Consider the following 8,726-nt stretch of genomic DNA (forward strand, 5'->3'; position numbering starts at 1 on the left):
GCAGCAATGTCTGCAATATCCAAACTGTAGAAGCAGCCGAGATGCCTTTCAATAGATGAATGGATAAAAAAGATATGGTTCATATGTACAATGGAATATTACTCAGCCATCAGAAAGGAGGAATACCCAACTTTTACATCAACATGGATGGGACTCGAGGGGATTATGTGAAGTGAAATAAGTCAAGCAGAGAAAGACAATTATATGATTTCACTCATATGTGAAACATAAGAAATAGCATGGAGGACTCTAAGGGAAGGGAAATTGAAAGGGAAGAAATCAGAGAGGGTGACAAACCATGAGAAGCTCTGTACTACAGAAAACACTGAGGGTTACAGAAGTGAGGGGGCTGGAAGGATGGGGTAACTGGGTGATGGGTATTAAGGAGGGCATATGTTGTGATGAGCACTGGGTGTTATACATAACTAATGAATTGCTGAACACTACATCAGAAACAAATGATGTACTATATGTATTATATATGATCATAATAATAAAAAAATAAAAAACAAAGTATTAAAAAATAAAATAAATATAAAAAGTATGTGTTTTTGTAGGAAAAAAATAATAAATAAATAAATAATAAATAAATAAATAAATAATAAATAAATAAATAGTTAAACAGACACCTAACATTGGCCAGGACACTCCACTGGTATTTGTACAAGAGTAATAAAAGCATATGTACATACAAAAAGTTTACATGAGGGCGCCTGGGTGGCTCAGATGGTTAAGCGTCTGCTTTCAGCTCAGGTCATGATCCCAGGGTCCTGGGATCGAGTCCCGCATCGGGATCCCTGCTCCTTGGGAGCCTTCTTCTCCCTCTGCTTCTCTCTCTCTCTCTCTCTCTCTCTCCCTCTCTCTCTCCTCCTCTGTCTCTCATGAATAAATAAATAAAATCTTTAACAAAAAAAGTTTACATGAATGCTACTAACAGCTTTATTTGTAATAGCCAAAAATTGTAAATCATCTCAAAGTTTACTGGTAAGTAAATGAGTGAGCAAACTGTGGCACAACCAAGCAACAGAACACTACACAGCAAATTAAAGAAAATATTAGTTACTTGACACTTCATCATCTACAACTAATGTGAATTATGTCTATTTTAATTATATTTCTTATTGTTGATGGCATATGGACATGTATTTGAATATTGTATATTAATTGAATATTGTATATTATTTTTATATTCAGGCACTATCTGATTCTGCTATTTCTAGTAATATCTATGGAATCTTTGGATTTTTGTATTTGAATGTTCATATCAGCTGCAAATAATATCAGCTTTATTTCCTCCTATACATTTCTTCCAGATCAGATTTTTGTCTCATTGTGCTGCATTACAGTGTTGAATAGAAATGGTGATAGAAATGAGCATTTCATCTCATTCTTGATGTTAAAGAGAATGTATCTAACTTAATCCCTTTAGGATAACGTTTTAAGTGGGACATTTAAGAAATATTATTTTAGTGGTAAGCAAGTTCCTTTATATTATTAATATGCTTTTGAGTTTTGATATTGCTAAACATTTATATGATGAACATGTAAGTTTATCACATACTTTTTCGGCATCTATTGAAATAATTATTTGGTTTTTCACTTTTAATTTCCAGTTTGGTGGATATATTTATCAAGTTTCTCATAATAAACTATTAAAGAATATCTGGGATAAAACTGGATAATGGAATGTTAATTTTTATACAAAATTAAAGTAATTTAATATTTTGTTAAGGTTGCTAGAGTCAATATCAGAGAGGAAAAGATCAGTGATTAATTGTATTTCCTTGTAACAATAATCTTGCAAAATGAATTAATGCTAGCTTGATTTTTATTCCTCTATGAGAAACTGTAAAAGAGTAGGAAGGTCTGTTTTGGAAAACTTTGGTAGAATGTTTTAAATCCTCGGGTGCCTGGGTGGCTCAGTTGGTTAAGTGTCTGTCTTCAGCTCAGGTCATGACCTCAGGGTCCTGGGATCAAGCAGCACATCTGGATCCTAGCTCAGCAAGGAGTCTGCTTCACTCTCTCCCTCTGTCTCTCTCCCAGGTTGTGCTCACTCTCTCTCTCAAATAAATAAATAAAATCTTAAAAAAATGTTATAAATTATTTTGAGACTGGTATTTCTTTTAAGGATTATTTTTAATTAATTCTAATTTTACTAATTATGGACTAGCTGTCTTTTGTAATTCTTATGGAGTTAGTTTTGATATGATAGTTTGTAGAAACATCTTTTTATGTTAATGCTTTCAAAATTATTGGCATTTAGCTGTTGATAATATTTTATATTTTCCTCTCCCTTTTTATCAGTATATTATCATTAATTAATATTATATTTTTTTCTTTTATATTGATCCATACTGCTAAAACTTTAACTATTTTGACAGATTTTCTCAAAGATCCAACATGAAAATTTGTTGCTCTTTCTTTTTCATTTTTTGTTTCTTTTTAATTTTCACTTTGATTTGTCTTATGTTTTCTCATATTACTTTTTGATGTGCCCCCGTCTTCTAAAGATAGAATCCTTTTCAGATTATCTTTTTTTCTAATGAAAATATTAAGGTTATAATTTTCTTTAAAAGTACCACTCTTCCTGGGGTGCCTGGGTGGCTCAGTTGTTAAGCGTCTGCCTTCTGCTCAGGTCATGATCCCGGGGTCCTGGGATCGAGCCACACATCGGGCTCCCTGCTCCATGGGAAGCCTGCTTCTCCCTCTCCCACTCCCCCTGCTTGGGTTCCCTCTCTCACTGTGTGTCTCTCTGTCAAATGAATAAATAAAATCTTAAAAAAAAAAGTACCACTCATCCTGTATCCTATAAACTTTAACAGGTAGTATGTTCCTCATATTTCAACTATAGGTAGATTTTTAAATTTCTGGTGAGATTTAATTCTTAACAAATTAGTTATTTTGCAGAGTATAAGTTTCATTTCTCATATTGTATATGTGTGTGTATTCATATCTATCTAGATCTAGATCTACTTATACCTTTTATTGTGCTCAGAGTTTTGTATAATGTCACTTTTTAAAAATATGGTGAGGCTTTTCAAAATAACCTAATAGCTAATTTTATGTATATTCCCTCTATGCATACCAAAATATATATTCCTTGTTAGATGTATACTTTTCTATATACCTCCATATACCTTTAAGTTCTGTTGTTCAGATCTTTTATACCCTCTGGACTTACTGCCTTTAGTCATCGATCATTGAAAAAGGAACATTGAAATCCTCCACTGTGAAGGTCGATTCATATTTTTCTTCATGTGGATTTATCTAAACTTGCTTTATGCATTTGGAGGCTAGACTACTAAGTGCACGCATGAGGCAGTGTCATGGAGCAAGAAGAGCAAATGTCATACTTTATGGATAGTATTGTAAGAGGTTCTATTCAAGATGTGGACAGTTGTAGGAAAATCACAAGGAATGTGTAATATCTTGGGGCTAGTGAAGTTAAGTACAATTGAGCACAATGGGTGCACAGTAGTGGCAAGCAGAAGTGGAAATGAGCAAGGCAGAAAAAAATATAAAGTAAAATTAGACTTACATGGACCTATCATGGACCCATGAGGATTGTTGCTATGAACGAAGGACTACAATTTACTCAACCTGATTTACTCAAACAAAGTAAAACAAAAACACACTAAAATAAGGAAAATTAATTATGCATTGTGGCATTTCCAAATTCTGAGACCCTAATATTAGATGATACCTAGTAACATAAAACAATGTAGATGACTTCTAAGTTTCCAATGGATGTAATTAATTATTGAGAATGTTTCAAAATCTTCATGCTTATGGCAATGACTCTATGTTGATGAGTAAAACTGTAATGCTCTTCTATACTCTCTTTGCATATTTAACTCATTAGATGATGTGATCAATTAAAAATATGTGTGTACATATAATATACATCCCCAGTCTTTGAAGAAATTATTCTAGGAGAAGACAGAGAGAAAAATACATATTTACATTACATCAGTGCTAGAACAATACAAAAGTATTGAATCATTTAACTAATCACCCACAAGAGATACATCAAGCGGTGCCTGGGTGGCTCAGTCAGTTACGCACACAACTCTGGATTTCAGCTTAGGTCATGATATATGGGTCCTGGGATCCAGCTGGAGTTGGGCTCCATGCTCATCAGGGAGTTTGCTACAGGATTCTCTTTCTTCTACTGACCCTCCTTATGCTATCTATCTCTCTCACTCTCAAATAAATAAATAAACAATTCCTTTAAAAAAAAGAGATATAAATCAAGTAAGCCTCAAGCCCATCTTCAGTATATGACCACTATACTATAACTTATAGTATAGTGTGATCAAATTATAATCACACACACATTGGCTGATGTAAAATGCATGCAGGAGTTTTCCCCTGAGGATCTTCATATGCTTTAGTTAATTCATGCTATTCCCAACAATGTTTTCCTGGAAGGTTCTTTGGATGGAAGATAAACAGGAGAGCCAGAGGTGCTCCATGTCTGTTTGCTATTATATAGTACATGTACATAAAGTAAAATAACCACCTGAAGGATCACCTTGACATATATATTATATATATAATATTACATACAAAAACATATATATGTGGATATATATATGAGATATAGAGAAAATAACTCTAATTTCCACAAGTCTTCATTTTATACAAAATTTGATCTCATAATTTAAATTTTAAGTTCTTTTGTAATAATTTTGTTAGTAGTTATTTAATTTTATTGGTAGTTCTTTTTAAGAGAAGGCATTCAGGAAAATCTGGAGTGCAATTGATGAAGGTTTTTAGGCTTCATTTGTATTTGGGAGAAGACATCTAAGCACAATGAAAAAAAGTATGAGCTTCCAAATCATATGGTTTAAACCAATGATTTAGATGTAGACCTCCCTCTTATACTTGTGCAACCTTAGATTCAAGTTTCCTTATTTGCAAAACAAGGACAATAATAGAGCAGTCCCCTTTATCCATGGTTTCACGTTCCTGCTGTCAACCATGGTGCAGAAGCAGATGATCCTCATTTGATGTATTGTGAGAAGGTCAGCAGCCTAAGGCTATCTGACAGTGCCTACCTCCTTCACCTCACTTCATCTCATCATGTGGGCATTTTATCATCTCACATCATCACAAGAAGAAGGGTGAGTACAATAAGGGTGAATACAGTATGGTATATTGAAAGAGAGAGGGAGAGAGAAAGAGCAAGGGGAAGGGAAAGAAAGGAAGGAGACACAGGGAGGTTTTATGGATTCTTTTTTCTTTTTTTCCACCAGGTGATTCCCAGCAGAAAGTTTATTGCCACTGCTATAGATCTTTTTCTATACTGATCTACATTTTCACAACTGATTTTTAAACACTGTAGTTTGAGCAGAACTGGACTTTGTGTTAAGAGATGTTCATGTTTGCACCAATGTTCAGGACACACTCTAAACCAAGAGTCCCATTTCCTTCGGTATCAATTCTCTTGTTTTTCTTCTATGATTTTAATGAAAAGCTACCCTGGGATTTATATATGTCCTGTAACTGATCCTATTCTTCCATATAATGAAAGTTTCTGCTTGGATATTCTCAATTGATACATAAAGAAGTATATTGCCAAGCTCTATGTTGAAACCAGAAGAAACTTATACTGATGCCAATGTCTTTTTCTTATCCTGAATGTATGTCTAATATAAAATCTTCAACCCATCCCATTGTGGCAGAATACAAAATCCAGAGGAAAAACCAATTAATTGATGAAGAACATCCTGTTATCTATTTTCTTATGCAACTGTTCCTCTCCACACATTTTTGGGAGTACTCTTCTGTGGACTTGACAAGTTAGAACCATAAGACCTTTCATTGCATATTCTCAACAGAACTCCATTTTGCTCTTAGCACAAGACAAATGGATCCAGTATTTTTAGTTCCAATAACCAGCTGAAGAAGGAGGATGAGAGAGAATGAATTGCTCAGTGCTAACAAGAAAAAGGTAACAAAACATAGGAGCCTGGATGCTCACCCTCATGATCATTAGATGAGAGATCTGTCCACCTCAACATACTGTTGCTGGTACCATTAAAATAATTCATTCACATAATAGTCTTTTAGGCAAATCATGATTTTGCTGTGGCAGACATTTAGTTAATGGGTAAAAGGTGATGGCTCAACATATTCACTCTCTGCTCCTAGATCTCCTCCATCTAAGTGGTTGTGCTGCTTAACTGCATGGTTAAACATGCAGGATATTCTTTAATCACCTTGGGTTTTTCAATATGTCAAGAGAAAACAAGGAACTCTCCACAGTGTTTCTAACATTTTAAACAGCAACCTCTGAAATGTGTCTTTAGAATGATTTGGAAAAAGGGGAAGTTTTATTCAATAATTACACCACGTTCTTATATCCAGGTGCCCAGATTGTTCTCCCTTTCCTGCCTCTCCTGAATCCTGACCAAACTGAATCTTGACCAAACTGCCAAGGACAGTCTCTGAATTTATTAACTGCTATGATTAAGAATATTGACTTTGCTTTTATGTCAAGAATAAATATTTAGTTTTCCTAAATGTATAGAATATGGTGTTAGATTGGGACTTTATAAATTATTATTACTAGCACATGGAAGGGGAAAGAATAGTTTAATTGGGTGTTAATGGCAGAGTTAAAAAATAAAAAAACACACCTTTGAAGGTGGTGGAAAACAGATAGAAGTCCATTTAGTCAGTGGATAATGTAACATAGTTCTGAAGAGCATAGAATTTGGCATCTGATACATGTTCATATCTTAGCTTACTGCTTAGCATCTGAATGAATTGATACTATTATCTGAACCTAACTATTTTTCTTCCTCCATATGTAATGTGAGTACCAGAAGAGCCACTATTAGAGTTAAATGCATACAAAATATTTATAAAATTTCCCAACATATAGTAGGCTCTCATTAAACATCATTTGAAATATGATAATAACCTTAAACCAGAAAGATATCAAAGATAAGTGTAAATATCCCTCTGTGATCTACATTTTTTTGGTGTAAAAATACTCCAACAATTTAAAAAGTACTACTAAAATGTCATATGTTCTGTAACATCTCAGATGAATTAAGTTTCTGTTGTGTTTCTGGACTCTCCTCGACCTCATGGAAAATAGGAACAATGTCACAGAATTTGTTTTCATGGGATTATGGGGAAATAGGCAACTAGAGCTATTGTTCTTTCTCTTGTTCCTGCTCTGCTACCTGGCTGTCTTAATGGGAAACTTCATTGTCTTACTCACAATCACATGCAGCCATCTAAGCGAAAAACCAATGTACTATTTTCCATCACCTTTCCCTCATGGACCTCTGCTATACCTTCACTGTGTCCCCAGGCTAATCAGGGACTTAGGTGCAGCAAGAAAAAAATATTTCCTATAACAACTGTATGACCCAGCTCTTCACTGCCCACTTGCAGGTGGGTGTGGAGATATTCATCCTGGTGTCCATGGCTTTAGACCACTATGTTGCCATTGTCAAGCCCCTGCACTGCATGGTCATCACGAGCTGGCGGAGGTGTAACATGTTGATCTTCGTGGCCTGGGGTGTGGGGTTTTGGCACTCTGTCGCTCTATTGCTCATGGTACTCAATTTACTCTTCTGTGGCCCTAATCAGATAGATCACTACATATGTGATGTGAAGCCTCTTTTGTAACTGGTGTGCAAAGATATTCATGTTGTTAGTATTTCAGTGATTGCAAATTCGGGAATGGTGGCAGTTGTCATTTTTCTTGTCCTGGTGGCTTCTTACCATTCTTACAAGTCATTGTAATTCAGATTGCAATCTGCACTTTAAAGGGTCCAATTAGTTCAAGGTGTGAGCACTTGGATTTGAGGTATTCAAGAAATGCCCTTCCACAGCACATCTCTGATCAAATCCCTGGTCTGTCCAAAAAATGTATATGGAACGCTATTTTCCTTGGAACAAAACCCAACCTTCTTAAATCTCCCCAAATTGGTTCAGCTCTAACTTGTTAATATCAGAGCTCATCACATTGGAAGAAAGTATGGTGTTACAATGACAGGCTTTGGACTAGGGCAGAGCTGGGTGATACAGTGACTCTGTAAGTTTTTACCTCTGGATCTTGGCAATTTGATTTAATTATTTGCGTGTCTATGAAATGGGATAATATTATACCTCAGAAGATATCATATCACTTGGACTAACACATGCGAAGATTTTACATGACATAAGGCACACTGAAAAATCAAGTTACTTCCCTCTTTCCTTCTGTGTGTCCTTTTGCCTAGATGCTTTCAACCAGCTCCACTGGGTCCATCTACATTCTCCAAACACACTCTAGAATCTATCAGCTTTATGGCTGTATATCTGCTATCTCCTCTGCTTAGGATTCCCCACCTCATGCTTGAGGGTCCATGTCTTATCTATAATTCACACTCCTTATGTTTTCTTATTCGGGAAGACTTGGCAGATCCAACAGACTAGAAGTCCTTCCGATTCCTGCCCTGTTCTTTTGTTGCTATTCATCAGTATCATCTCTCCACTTCAAATAATCCTATATCCTATATAAGTATTTCTTCCTGTGAACTGTGCTTTTAATAGTTTGAGCAGGAGGAATCTGTGATATATCTTTATTTTTTCTTTTTATCTTTCTTTTTTTCTAACAATAAACTTGGACAAATCAAGATGTAAACAAATAATAATTAAATTCTTGGAAAATATTTTTTATTTGACTGTATGCATTGTTCTTACATATCTAGAACTTGTTC

General features: G+C 35.0%; 1 pseudogene; it reads left to right on the forward strand.

Annotated features, from left to right (window-relative positions):
- The first annotated feature begins 7,100 nt into the window (after positions 1–7,100).
- LOC113913577 lies at positions 7,101–7,767 on the forward strand (annotated as a pseudogene).
- The last annotated feature ends 959 nt before the right edge of the window (positions 7,768–8,726 follow it).

The sequence above is a fragment of the Zalophus californianus genome, chromosome 11 (assembly GCF_009762305.2).
Source record: "Zalophus californianus isolate mZalCal1 chromosome 11, mZalCal1.pri.v2, whole genome shotgun sequence".
Taxonomy (NCBI): Eukaryota; Metazoa; Chordata; class Mammalia; order Carnivora; family Otariidae; genus Zalophus; species Zalophus californianus.